The following is a 15,436-nucleotide window of genomic DNA, read 5'->3' on the forward strand; positions in this document are numbered from 1 at the left end:
CCAGATTTTAGGTTTTTAATTTTTATTTGAATTAAAGCATTTGACATACAGCTGAGGAGGAATGAAGCTTTGCAGAACACAGATTTGTCACTGGAGTTGGCTGATTCTTTAGAGAGCAAAAGAGCAGTACTTCTCTTCTGAAATCCATATTTGCAAAAAGCCATGTGAAAAAAACCCTAAAAAACCCGAGACAATCAGTTTTATCTTTGATACCTGCTTTCTAATGTTGCTTCATTTTGGGGACAGATCACAGACTATATTACTGAGCTGAAATAATATTGAGCCCTTGCCTAAAATAAGGGAAATGGCAAATTTTGTTTTAAGATCATTTTAAGTTCTAAGGGAAGAAATCCATTTTAACTGATTTAATTACATGGCTGCAGCTTATCTGGTCTACTTGCAAAATCTTTATCATAACAAAAGTTGCATTCATTCTTATTTTTAATTTTAGGTAAGTATAGTTGTTTCTTGTTCACAGTTAATAATTACTACATCATGTGATTTTTGGTGTATGTAAAGGATTCATTCAAGAGAGGGAGGGAAAATTTGGGCTCCTCCTGTAGGCTTGCAAATATTTTTCTCAATCTTTGATTAACCTTTGATCATTTAGTATAGATGGAGCCTACTGACATTTCCAGGGCTAAAACTACTGTGACTAAAAAATGTTTTTTTACAGTTGAGGGTGGTATTACATCAGGTTCTTTGCCACTTCAGACCCTATCTTATGTTGCCTTGAACCATTTCATGTTCAGTTGTATTTAAAACAAAGTTGTCTTGCTAATTTTAAGCCAGTGTAATTTAAGCCTAGAAGTCTCTGTTTGATGTGTGCTGTTCACAGCTCTGTTCTTTCTGTAATGTTCTAAAGGATTAAACAAGCATCCCATATAATTCCTCTCTACTGCACATCATTAAACTGTGAAAGCTCTGGAGCTCATTGACACTAAATATTGTGGATGCCAAAATTTACAAAATTAGACAAATTCATGGAATAGAAATTTGTCAAGCATTATTAAACACAAAGGGAGTTCCTGAAAAGCAGATCACTGGAACCTAGGAAAAATGGGGAATGACCACTGTTTGCCCCGGGTCCTTCAGGCATTGTTCCCAGTCAGTTCTGGGGACCGGACTAAAAGGATGTTTGGCCTAAAAGAGTACAGATGGTCTTGTGCTTTTATTGGTATCCACTCACTAAATTAAGTTAAATGTCATATTATTGTTTTCATAGTTAGAAGCTTGAAAGTTACAACACAGGTTTAGGATGTACTGGAGGAACAGTCTTGGGATATGCTGGAGTTGCACTGAAACCATCATGGATATATCTTTTGCTTTTCTATGTAGCAGAATGTTTAGATGTGATATTTCTGTTTTAAGAGAGCTAAAATTTGCTGTTAAATGACACAGTAATTGAAGGCAAAGATGTATAGGATTTTCTTGCAGCGTTTCTACACCACTTTTATTACACTCTTTTCCAAAAAGTTTGTTATTGCTATTTTAAAATGGTTTTATTCACTCATTTCAAGAGTTTATTTTAGAAAATTACCTTGTTAATTTGGAGATGATGGAGAATGTCATTTATTTTCAGAAAAATTAAGTCCCCTTTTTTCAAACTGAGTCAAGGGAAAAAAATGTTCCTTACTTCTTCATGTGATGTTAGGGAAAGTATTTGAACTTTCTCAAAAAACAAGCTGCTTTAGATGACGTCCTAAATCAAATTAAAATTTCTGTAAATTATTGCTAAATCCAGTATTTAACTGATAATTTTCAATAGCTATAAAGAAGAGCCAGAAAGTGAATTGATCTGGAAGCAGCACAGGTCACACATGAAACATCCTAGTCCACTACTCTTACTAAATCACACCAAACAGTGTGTCACCTGCAGGTAGAATTAGAATCTGGGACAATCATTAATTTACTCACTTTTTTCCACTTGTCCAGCTGAGTTTTCCACCAGTGATATCACACTTTCTAGCTGGCGAGCAGACTGATATATCACTGTCTTGTTTTCTTTCAGGCTTTCAGTTGCAAAATGGTAAACTAGACAAAAGCCTCATATATCTTTTTGTATTGAATTTATTAATTGCTTACTTAAATGAAGGTAATCTTGACACTTGCACTGGGTCTTGCTACAGTCTTCAGCTGGATTGAATTCATTACCAGCTCCGCAAGAAGTGTTGTAGCAATGAGCCTGTCAATATTTCCATTATTCTCAATCTAAACTCAAGGGGTGATAGTTCTACTAATAACTCAGATATAGCTGAAAAAGGTGAAGACTGGAGGTGAGATTCATTCTCTGTCTTTTAAACTTGGGTGGGGGGAGAAATTAAAAACAAGTTTTCCCACTCCTAAGTAAGGGAATTCACAGTTCTCTGTGGTAATCCTGAGTTCATTTTCACAGGTTTAGCTATGTTGGCACACAAGGCGTTTAATTTAACATGCTGATGACAATGAATTTTTATAGCAAGGAAGGAGACAAGGGATTCAGAATTTAATGGAATCTGCCTTTGAATTTTCTTGATGATAATATTTTACATTTCCATATCCCTCTTCACCTCCAAGTTCCTAATGCACATTACAATTATTCCAGAATCGTTGAACTCGTGACTGAAAAGAGCTACGAGTGATATCGACAACAGACCTTGTACTTTCTCTCTGAATTAATTATTTCAGTCATACATGCCTCAGCCCTTTTTTGTAGAAGTCGGCTAGCAATAGATTCAGCTGGTGAAAGCTGAATATTAGTGTGGCCATGAAGACTGGGAAGGTCACTTCTTTCCAGCCACTTTCTTTCTGACCCTCTTCACCATGTTCACCCTGGAATGCCCTCATGAGGGAGACTTATATTGATCCAGTCATGCAAAAACCAGAGGCTGATGCTCGTTTCAACCCATGCAAAACAAACAGCCCCGGCTAATTTAACAGCATACAGCAAATTGTACATAGCTGGTTTAAGGGAGTGAGGATGAAAACATTACTCAGTTGCTAGTGCAGGGGAATTTGGGTAGGTAAGTAAAAAGTTGTTACACTAAGCCACATAATTCCAGTTTGGATAACACCAATCCTTAGAGATAGATTTTCAAAGCTGTAGAAATCCTGCTGACATTGATGGATTACTCCATGCCACTCTGAAAATCTTTCATGTTTTTGTAATATGGGAGAGTCAATTATCTGTTATCCCAAAACAGTAACAACTTGGCATGTAAGCAGATGGGTACATTGTTTCAGATTTGGTCAGACGCTTCCTTTGACTGTGTGTAAATTTAGTAATTATAACTAGGGAGCTTTCAGCATCTAACAGGAAGTCAATGGTCTGTCTTCATTGTGGTTGTGTCAGTTATACAGACTTTTTAAAGAGAGTAATAAATGGGGCCAAAGCTCAAAATTCATATCAAGAGGGGGAGCAGAGTTAAGAAAGTTCCATTTGTAAAATGTGCATTTGTCCTTCCGAAAATGCCAGCTAAATGCTATCAACTGCTGAAGAAAATGCTGATGAAACAATTTTAATAGCTGTAGTATTTCATACACAGAACAGAAATTAACAAGTAATGAAAATAACAGATTTTCTTTGTTTTCTTCTGTAATGCTGGTATGCATTCATGTGCAGCATGTCTAGCTTTTCACAGACCATCAGTAAGAAAACAGTATATTTATTTCTAGAACACAAAATTAGCAATGGAGAACACGCAACAAATTGCAGTGTAACAGGGAGAAAAACAAAAAGAACAGCAAACTTTCACATATTCACCAGACTTTTTAACGGCACAACATTTAACAGACATAAAGAGATGTGACAGGGTTACTGGAGGTTCACTTCATGCATTTGTATCAAGCTGCATGACTTTTCAAGAGTTCCTATTAAAATTTTTAAATAAATGAAAGCATCACTCTCTTATAACATTCTTTCTGTAGCCTTGGCAACAAAAGAAGTAGGAAGGGGGAGAAACTGCAGGTGGAAATCCTATCTGTCTAATCTCATACAGGTAGAGCAGTAAAATGCCATGAGGGATAAAATGCCATGATCTCTCAGAGGTATTCCCCTTTTGCTCCAGTACCGGCAGCAAAACAAGCAGTTTTCTCAGGTTCTTCCTGCCTCAAACAAAGTGTGGATGCCTCTTTCCTGCTGTATGAGAGGAAAAGTGCCTTCCAGTGCTAGAACAGGCATAATCCGGCTCCAAAGTGCTACTGCTGAGTTTAGCCACATCCAGGAGTGGGCCAACAATGTGGCTTCCACACGTTAGCAGCCTGGTGGGTGCTCATTTGGGGGTTATAACTGATTGGCTGGCACAGTGGTTTATAGCAAGTTTGGTGAGGATGTTTGTGATATCTTCCTTCCATAGTCATAAGCAAGTGCCCCAAATGTCCCTATTTGTTTAGAAAAGAAAATCCCAATTCTTACACTTGTACAATTGATGACTATGTAGTTGAATGCAATAGCAACTTATTTCTGAGAATTTTCATTCTGTTGAAAAAGTAATTCATGTGCTATACAGCTGGACTACAGTTATATTAATGTAAGTGAGAAAAGGGTTTAAGTTTGTGTTTTTTTTTTTTCCCCAATAAAAATGGAAATAGAATATTTGATGTTATCATTTAGTCATTAAAAGTATATAGATGTTGACTTCCTTATTCATGGTACATGTCAGGCATATTACTCCCTCACCTTGGAAATCAAACTAATTTCTTAAATAAAGTGCAGAAGTTTGTTTCTTACATAAACATTCAATTAAGGGTGGTACACATCTGTATACTGCTCTAATAATGTATATAAATGCATATAAAATACTAGGCTACTGTGATATTTGTGAAAGGCTGGAGTCTGTAGAGGTGGTTTTCTTTTTTAGTTATAGTTAATATTGAAATTGAAGGTGAAATTCAGCTCCTCAGTTTGGATACATAAGTAGATGAAGTATGTGCAAGTTCTTGCATGTGAGGTAAGCTGTCCTATTACAGATGGTGGAAATGTAAGGTGAAATTCAGTTGCCTAGCTAAAGGTGTCTGGTATCATTTCAAGAACTGTGGTTATACTGAATGGCCTGTTGCTCCTCCTGTAGGATAGGGGTCTGCTGTAGGTCCTGGATCATAGCTGCAAGTCTCAAATGGCCCTGGGTTCCTCCTGTGCTTAGGCAACTGCATCTCATCCATGGTCAGTACAGGCAGTGCAGTCAAGGTGGGTATTCAGTTTGCTCTAAAGTGGACCTGAAAGCTTGCTGAGCTGACAAACCTTCACTGACAGCATTTACTAGGTCTGTGGTTCTGATAATGAGAGCTTAGAAACCTAGTTCTTATGCAGACAGCTGCACTGAAGTGTCTAACCTGCAAACCAAATACCACCCTGCTCAGCTACATATTTGTTTATCTAAATCTGAAATGAAAAGGCCAAGATTTTTTTTTTTTTTAAACAGATATAGCAATAACAAACTACATCAAGCAAAATAAAAATGGCCCATTTCTGGTCAGGGTCAAAATGTTGAGATTCTTCCTCACTCCCCCCAACCCCACAAAAAAAAAAAAAAGAATTGCAACACAGGTAAAATCTCATGTCTTCATGTTTCTCTGTTCTTCAGTGGTTAGGAGGGGATATACATGTTTGCCATCACTTTTGTGCTTGAAATTGTGAAAAGACACCCTTCAAGTAAAAAGTAATTCTGTAGCACCCTATCTTCTAGTGTCCTGTATTTAGCTGAAAGCCAGAAACGGAAATACAAGTTTATAAAACTTTTCCACTTTGAATCACTCTACTCTTAAAGAGCAACATAGAGTTGGAAATTATACACAAGAAAAAATAACATCTGCCAAAAAGAAAATCACGTGTTAGTATAATTTTGAAATATTTGAGAATATTGGATCAACTGGACACTGGGTTAACTTGAAGGCAGTAGTGCTTTTCAGAGACAGCAGAAGAAGGATATTATTTAGCATCTTGATCTTGTCTGAGTAATGCAAAGTGCTCAGAGTATTCCTCCCCCCACCCCCCCCACCCCCAAAAAAAGAGCAAGAGTGCAGATCCTGCAGGAAGCTTGTTTGGAGCCTGATGTTATGCAAAGGGAATGACTTGGAAGCGCCTGTCTAGCCACCATGTACTTCATCAAGCAGCTCTCGATTAAATAAGATATCTTACAGTTGTGGCACTTACATTAGGGACCTCTCAAGGGATTTTTTTTATTTGAGCGTGACTGCAAGATCAGGTACAGAAGCATTTCTGTGACAAGTTCTTAAGAAATGTGGCTGGTGAGAACAGTTTGTTAAAATTGTACATAGTGTTCTTTTCAATATTCTTGTATAGAATATCCTGACTGAACTGCTGTTACATATGTATATAGAAAAACACATGTGAACAAAGCAAAATGCATACTTTTTCCAAAGCAAAGAGCAAGCTTTCCAAAGTAGAAATCAGGGCTACAGCTTAACCACTTTAATCATCATTATCTTATCCCTCTAAGACATGAATGGTAATTTTGAAATTTTGCATATTGATTGTGGATTTCAGCCAATCCTATGTTTTAGTAACTAAAGATTCAAGTGTATTGTATGTGAGAGCTAAACTAGAAAGCGCTCTGGTTAAATAGACTACCAGTTTTGGTTGCAATCTGTTTAAAATGAGTGTTCTCCAGAGAAGCTATGCTGATGCAGTTTGTACTTTAATGCCCAGGCTCTATGACGAGCATACTTCTGTCTGGTTATGTGCTGAACAGCACGGCTTTGGCAGAGACTGGTGCTGAATGAGGTGAACTAAGACACCTTTAAAAGCTTCAGATTAGGATTCACCCCTACAGGTAAAAAGCTACCGCATTAATAAACTCATGTTCCTGCCTGTATCAACTTAATATCGGTCGTACGTGTTCTTACAACTGATTGCCCTATGATTCCAGCTGTGAGCCCTGACAGATCCCTAAGACACGGTATTAACTCTCAGGAATTACAGCACACACCAGTGAGTGTGGAGGCAGCTTCCTGTGCTGTCCTGCATAAAGCCTTGATCAACTAGAAACTACACCTGCTAATATTAATTTAATCCTCCAGATCTGTAACACTTTTCATCCCAATTTAGATTTGCCATCTTCACTCCCCATGTGAGGCCTCCAGGCTGCTGGGTCTCGGTTGCTCTGTTTTCTTCTTGTCTCTTCCAATAGAGAAGGGACAAAGAATGGGGAAAAGGATGAACTACCCATCCTAGCTTCTGAATATGCACCAGAGGAAGAAATAGGCTACGGAGAGTTTAAAGTTGCTCTAATACCTGGATCAAAAAAAAAAAAAAAAAAAGGAATAATAAACTGAACTTATTATGTATCTGGGAGGTGGGGTCAAAAAAATTGCACAAGTGTGGCTGTAAGCATGTAAAAGTATATACGCTCAGAAATACGTTCTTGGCTATATTCCACAGAAGAAGTGAATCTTTCAAGGGCTAAAACACTAAATCTTCAAAAGCTAAAATCTTCAAAAGCTTGACAAGAATGTAATTATTTATGGCATTATCTGGAGTCATGAGCCCCCAAGAATGGGGCTGGTAACACTCATGGGGTCATAACCACTGATGCCTTGGAGTCTAGGCCTGGCAGTTAGTTTTTTATGTTTACAAACAGTCATTTTTAGAGTTTCAGTTTTATGAACACTTTAGTCATTTATACATATCTAAAAAGGAGAAAATAAACTTTATAACATGTTTCATAATTACACCAAAATCAAATTGCTGCTAGGTGTTTTGATGGTCATTTTATTGCAATGGTTCCTATTATTTTCTTTTAGTGGAGAGGATACTATAGAGCAGTTAATAAAGGCTTATTTTGAGAATGTCATTTCTCAAACTCCTGCTCCAGCAAATCAGGAACAAAACTGATTGTTTTACATAATAAATATTTCCCTACTGTAATTAGGTTTTTGAGTGACTCGGTGATTTGGCTTTTTTCCTCTCTTAAGTAAGGCATTGCAGAGACTTTTGCTCTTTTGAAGCTTGTCTCTTATGACAAGACAGTGCAAGGGGGTTTATAAGACCGCTGTAATGACCCCTAAATAGGCTGACAGTTTTATATCAGTCCCCAAGAGGGAAGCTTCCTTTCAGAAGCAGCTGAATATCATGAAAAAGGCAGTGGCTCCACGTTGACTTTTCACAAAGCTGGAAAGACTAAACGGCTTTTTGGATTAATAACAGGTTTATGGCATCCTTCTCTGCCAGACTGCCTGTCAGCGTGTGTGACTCTCCATTATAGGTGCTGTCAGGCGCTCAGAAAACTGCAGTTTAAAAACCTGGAAGTTTAAGATGTTTAAGAGCTCTATAAAGCTCCATGTACATAGTAGTGAGAGCTGTGAGCTAAATGCTTTTGTTTCATCCCAGCTGATGACATCATTTAGTGTTTACAATAACAACCTCCAGATGTAAATCTGTGAGATTCTGGACAAAGTGACTTCCATACTGGCCCTAGTGAAAATCTGAGTTTGAGGATTCCTGCGCACACACACAACAGACTTTTAGGGGCCTCTTCTTGGAGAATATAGTGCGAGATGAATTTCTTAATCCCAATGCACGCAGACAAAGGATTTCCTTTTTTGTTAGACTGGGTTCCCCTCATTCATTAGACATGATACTAGCTGTTAAAAATGGATTTTGCTAAGGTTTGTGTAATCAACAGTGATGTTTGCAGGCTGTCTTCAGGTTTCTGCTGATTGTTGATGTGTAATATGTATGCTATGTCCGTATTTTCTTTTTTTCCCTGTCGTGGTTTAACCTGGCAGGCAGCCAAATACCACGCAGCCGCTCACTCACTCCCCCCGCCCCCCCAGTGGGACGGGGAGAGAATCGGAAGGGTAAGAGTGAGAAAAACTCGTGGGTTGAGATAAAGACAATTTAATAGAACAGAAAAGGGAGAATAATGATAATAAATAATGATAGAATATACAAAATGAGTGATGCACAATGCAATTGCTCACCACCCGCGCTGACCCATAACCAAGTAGTGATCGGCACTTCCTGGATCACGCCTACCATTCATATACTGAGCATGACGTCACATGGTATGGAATACCCCATTGGCCAGCTGGGCTGGCTGTCCTGATTATGCTCCCTCCCATCTCGTGTCCCTAGCTCAGTCAGTAGGCACGGGAGCTGTCCTTGGACTAGGAGGGCACTTAGCAACAACTGAAAACATCAGTGTGTTATCAACATTCTCCTCATACTAAATCCAAAACACAGCACTAGGAAGAAATTTAACCCTATCCCTGCCGAAACTAGGACATTCCCTTAAGTTCTTCCCACATCAGATATTAAAAAAAAAAAAACCCCCAACAAACAAAAAACCAACCAAACAAAAAACCCACAAAAGAACAGATTGTAGCTTTGTCATTGTGAAACAGCAAGGCAGTTTTGTAAATTGTATGATCCTTCAGTAGAGACTCATACAGACCAAATGCTTTTGTTAAGAAATTGAACAGCAGAGAGTTTATCCTTGATACAAAGTGCTTATGAAATGAAATCGGTGCTTCTGAGCATGAGAACCACTTGTAACAATCGAGCTTCCTAAGTAGCATCCACTATATATATCCTCTGCAAGACTTTCATGTGGTAGTTCGCATTTAGCTTATCTACTGACATTAGAGCTTTCACATTTTAAGAGGCCAGTTCAAATTAAGAATTCCTCAGGGTTCTGCGGTTATCAGATCCTATAAAACCATAAAATTGCATGATAACATTGCTATGTTATGATTATAATTACAGTACTCTGTATTAAAATACAGTTACACAGCAGCAGCCTGTGAAGTGTCTCTTTCCCCATTTTCTCTGGCCGTAATCTTCCCATTAGGACCCCATCTCAGGATAGATGATCTTTTCTCATACTCTCTCATCTCCTCTGCTAATGGCTGTTAGACTGGGGATATTCTCCATGTACCTTGCCACCCGCCCCTGCCTCATTCAGTGCCTGCCTAAAGAAAAGATAAATAAATTATGAAATTCAATTGCAACACCATACACATATACTTCCTCTGCCCTGGTAACACAGAGTGTGACCGTGCATCTCTCCCACCCCTTCTCAGTGACCTAACACGTGCTGGCTGGAAGAGGCTTTCCGTCAGCTGCAATGCAGAGCCTAGCTCAAGTCCTCCACGCGTTGTGGTTTCTTTTCTCCTCTCCTGTGCTGTTTTTAGCTGGTGGGTACTAATAATGTTCAGGAACATAAAAGCAATTTTCTAACAAAAATCTGAAACAATTCAGAAGTCAATTTTACTGACAGGATAGGCAGAGATACAGTAAGAGAGTAACAAGCATTGAGATTGGGTAAGAGTGCAAATAGTTTCAAGAAAACTGGTTTTGTTGTATGTGTGCAGGGTGATCTTGTCGCTGGCTTATTTTAATAGAAAGGATGTTCTTTTTTCTTCTGCAAAATGAATTCCCAGAACTGCTCTTCTTCATTAGGGAAATACTTTTAATTGCTGGCTCATTTCCTTCCTCTAAATTTCCCAAGAAGTATTTTATTATTATCTTTGCTTTCTCCCTGAAAAGTAGTCTATTTTTAAATATATAATTGCCTGTTTTCTCCTTCTAGTGATTCCATTTTATTCTACAAATGCAGCTTTTAGAAAGCATAACTATCCAATTAATTTCATAGGCTATTCATCTATAAATGCACATATTATATTCAGAGTTAAAGATGACTTTCTGAACTTAGTATTTGGTGATGAATTTCCTCAGCACTAATTTTTGGGGCAAATACCAGCAGCACTTTCAGATAATTTAAAAATATGCCTAGTCTGTGATTTTAGCAATATTTAGGCAATTTGTTAATGTGTTTTATTAAAAATTGGATATCAGACTTTCCTTTTACAGTGATAAAATTAGGCCTCTTTAAAGTCTAACTCCATATCCTTGACGACTTCAGAGTTTTTTCATTGTGGTGTTGTCTCAATGGAAGTCTGAAAATGCAATTTCAATAAATAGAACATTTAAAGGGACAACAATTATCGAATTACATGCAGTCTAATTGTCTTCTATTGCAGCTGGCAATAATTCATGACTCTTAATCACAGATATTTGAAGGTAAGGAGCCTTGGATGATTGATTTATTTATTTAGTTTCCCAGGATTGGGAAAAGGCAACCAAAACTTAAGCTACCAAAATGTAACTGCCGTCTGTCTGGCTGATATATAATGATTTGCTTTGTGAATGTCTTTCTCTCTTCTTTCAACTATAGGGAAACTAGGAGTTTCTCTACAGCACACTATTGTGCAGCAGCAGAGCTCATTTCTGGATACCAGCTGCTTCTCCTCTGGTTGAATTTACTAGTTTTTTTCAGTTATAGCCTTACAGATATAGATATATATATAGATATATATAGATATGGCAAAACTTTTTCTTCAGTAACCTCTATGGTTTGGATCCAATTGGATCCAGTAGTTAAAAGCAAAATATTCACGCAGTTGGATTCAACAGAGGCTCTTATTCTTAACCTAAATCTTGTTTGTTGATATCCTCTGTCTCCTAGATATTTACAGTATCTTCCAATTTCTGTTAAAGAAAAAATGTGACAGAAAGAGAATTAAACTTGTAAAGTCTCACGCTTACATATGTGATTGCATCATCGTTGAATTGTGATGTCTTATTTCGTTGAGAGGGAACTTTATTGTTTCATGTCTGTTTTGGTACTATTTTCATGTACATCTTTGGCCAGAATCCCAGTTAGTAATTTGAAAATATTTCAGAAGCATAATGTAGTTGTTACTTTTAAATATCACACACAGTTACAACACACTGCCTTGATTGTGGCAGCTCGCCTCACACATTTGAGGCCTTAATCCGTTAAGGGACAGCAGTTATTGAGGAAACAGGTATGATATTTGGACTGTATTTGGGAGTATCTGTATATGTAACGTATGGAATGGATGGTCAGTCATTGAATTTGACAAATACTGAACACCAAGAATTTAAAGAAGGCTTAATCTTCAGTTGTGCTGAGCTTTCATGAATAGTGTATGCATTCAGCACTCCTGAGAAAATTCATTTGTAGTTGGAGAAGTATGGGAATATATTCAAGGTGTCATCAGACAATATCCCTTGTGAAAACTGTAAGAAATTAATTCTCTTTACAATCTATGATAAGATGGCAACTCAGCATCAAGGATTGCCTCAGGTAAAAAATAACTTTTTTTCCCCAAAAGGGCAGAGTTGTGAAAAAGGTTCTAATAAATATTGCCTATATACTCACAAAGGTTGCCAACAGTAATCCTCATAGTGCAAAAAATCTCTAGAAAAATCCTTTGCTTAAAAGCTGCACTTGTCAATAGAAGAGAGGTCTTTCCTACTTCATATATACGCAGTGCTTGGACAGGACTGTACATCTAGAGAAGGAATGGGAAATAACTCTCATATCCCCAAAATACCTGGAAAACAAAGAAAAAAGAGAAATTTTCTTGAATACCCATTCCAGTAATGGGTATGCTCTCTGCTTTCCCTGCATGTTCTTTCATTTGGTAACACACTTCTACGTCATTAAAAGATACTGTAAAGTTAATTTCTCTTCATACTTGTGTTTATATATAATTCTACCTATCTGCAGAACTCTACATCTGTCTGTCATATAACTATTAACATTATTTTCTTAATTCAGTAGTTTACATACAAATTCAGCATGATTTCTGAATCATTTTTCTATCTTCTTATGCATACAGTACCTGTAGGGGATGGAATGTATTATGAAGCAGGTGCAATCAACCAAAGCCTATAAAGAGGTCTGTCAGAATGAAAGCTCATAGGTATCTATTGCTTCCAATAAAATGTTTCTTTACAGCTGGGAAATTTATGGAAGACTCCAACAATTTCTTTTTCATGGTAATGCATGTTAAAAACTATGAAGGCAGAGACTTGGAATGCAAGCATGGATCCTAACCTCATTAAGAGCTCCCAAGCTGCTCAGGCCAACTTTAGTTAGCTGTGTGTTCCCTTTTGTAGTCATATTGTAAAGTTACAGATAGGATTAAAAAAAAATTAGGATGTGAGAGAGAAATATTTAATGGTACATTCATAAAATACATCTGAATGAAGGTTATGAAGCTTTTCCAAGAGCAAGAGAAATTCTGTTTTCTTTCTGTCATCCAAGTAGAAATGAATTTATTTCCTTCCAGAAGTATCTAAGGTTATTTAATTTGAATTAAAACAGTAAATGAGACTTTTTTTTACACAAAATTTGGTAGTTGTTTATACATGAGTAATTCCTCACACACTGACAAAATTGTTGAGCTCAAGGCTATAATTTAAGTGTTTGATTTACAAGATGTATGATGAGTCTGCTTTGAGCATGGATCAAGATACCATTTAAAGCATTCTTACAAAGCAACCAACTAGGCTGTGTTAGAGCCTTCTAGTTGGGGAGGTAGTGGCTTAGCTTCTAGTAATTAACTGGAATGGCTTTATTAGTTATGAAAAACTGGAAATGCAAAAACTCTGCACAGTTTTAACTATAGTTTAAGTATTGCATGTTTATCTGAAACGAGCTATTTTGGTAATTATTTCTTCTTTGTCTCTTGGAGCTCTTTCCTTGAGACTTCGTGATGCCTTAAATGTAACTTTTAATTTCTATGGAAATTCTGCCAGAATGATAAATTGGGCTGGGAAAATATATCTTTGTTGTCAAAACCTTTTAATTTACTGTACCTCCTTTGTATACATGCCAGTAATAACTGTCGTGTTGACCATTAAAGAAGAAAATAATTTGGTAAGGTGGCTGGCTTTTGTCATCTTCCTGACAGTATAGTTTTAATTATGTTTACTTGTGTGACTAACTAAAGCTGTTGAATTTGTTAGAAGTTGCTTCAAAAGTGTCACTGAGATTTACTGGGCAAGTACATCCTGGCATATAAAGTACAGTGGAAGATATAGAAAACGTCAAGGAGAAAATAACCTGATTATATCTGCAACATCTTAAGTAGAATGCATCAGTAATGGTGTTAATGTAAGATGAAATCCAGCTGAAACAGAATTTTATGGTCAATATATTTAACCTAGAACATGAACAGATTCATCTAGAATATACGTCCTTACCAAGTATATCTTCAGCTCAGGACTATGTCAGCAGGAATGGGTTGTGTAGGTTCTGGGAAGTGGGTTGTGGGGAGGGGGTGTCAGGTCTGCATGGCAGCACGGCGTGATGTGAGGGTAGTCCCATGCTGCTTGCATGGGACTGGTGGTGCAGGAGAGGAACTTCTCCGTGACGGGGGGTAATTCTAAATTCTAAGTCCGCCTCTTCCATTTTCTATGCCACTGTTTATTTTCTAAGTTTATTCTAATTTTAAAACATTATAATTGAGGCTTTGTTTATTTTGCTTTGGTGCAGAGGAGAAGGAAGGGAAGAAGGAACTGAGAAATACCAGCATGTATTTCTTTTACAGTATTACTTGTAGCTATTCAGCAGAAAGCTGGCAGTGCTGTTGATTTAAATATTTTATGGTTACAACAACTTGGGACAAGTTGAGGAAGACTGGGAATCTGGGATGTATTTCATCTCTCACCTCAGATCATGCACTTTTTTTTTTGCTTTCACTGTCTTAGATATCTTTTAGGAAGGTACAGACCATCATAGTTACCAACCTTGACAGAAATTTTGGAATTTCCTATACTTAGGTTTTTTAACATTTACTAAATTTTGCATAACAAGATTTCAAAATTTTACTTTTTTTACTGTGCTAAATGTATATGATTTTAAGTGTAAACTGATTGCCGTGAGGTTGAGCGGCATACAGAGTATTTTGAGTGTTGGCGTCTCAGCTTTGTCATCAAAATAAGCAGACATTGCCAAGACTTTGACTGTCTTCTGAACCATACGTTTGATTGCGGAATTGGATATCTGCAGGCTGCAGGATTTGATGGACCACTAGCACAATCTCCCATGGCACATGTAGGGTTCACGTATTTTACCTTTGAATTTGCTGTGACGTGAACATGACAGCAACTGCTGTCATTTTAAAGACCGCAAGAACTAGGAAGCTTTCTTCCACAAATATATATGTATTTGTCTCTCTCTGAGTGGCAAATGTACAGTAAAACAATCTTTTGGAGATTTAAAATGAAATAGCATTGTAAGCCTATAGCTATCAGGAATTTTTGGATGTTCTTATAAAGGGTATTCTAGTAAATTAGGTTTAGAAATGTTAAAAAATACAATTTTTTAAGGTGTTAGCTGTAAGTACTGATCATCACTTTGTTAGAGCATGGCTGTTGTTACAGGAACTTACTGGCCATCTTGCCTTGAAAGCCATCAAACGTTTTGCCATAGATTTCACTGATGTGGTTGCAGGAACTGTATGATTGGGATTTGGGGATAGTGAACATTATAATCATAATATAAGATGATTGCATGAGGTAACTGTTTGCCTTGCCAACTGCTTGTGGTTAAGAGCAGAGCTGTCTTCAGCAACACATTTGCAATTTGTACTTTTTTCTTCATTGTTGACTTGCAGTGTA

The 15,436-nt window shown here is 37.3% G+C and overlaps 1 protein-coding gene across 1 annotated transcript in view; it reads left to right on the forward strand.

Annotated features, from left to right (window-relative positions):
• Positions 1–15,436, forward strand: part of PLXDC2 (plexin domain containing 2) — a 284,357-nt gene that overhangs the window by 134,099 nt on the left and 134,822 nt on the right. The window lies entirely within an intron of this gene.

This window comes from Calonectris borealis, chromosome 2, assembly GCF_964195595.1.
Source record: "Calonectris borealis chromosome 2, bCalBor7.hap1.2, whole genome shotgun sequence".
Classification (NCBI taxonomy): domain Eukaryota; kingdom Metazoa; phylum Chordata; class Aves; order Procellariiformes; family Procellariidae; genus Calonectris; species Calonectris borealis.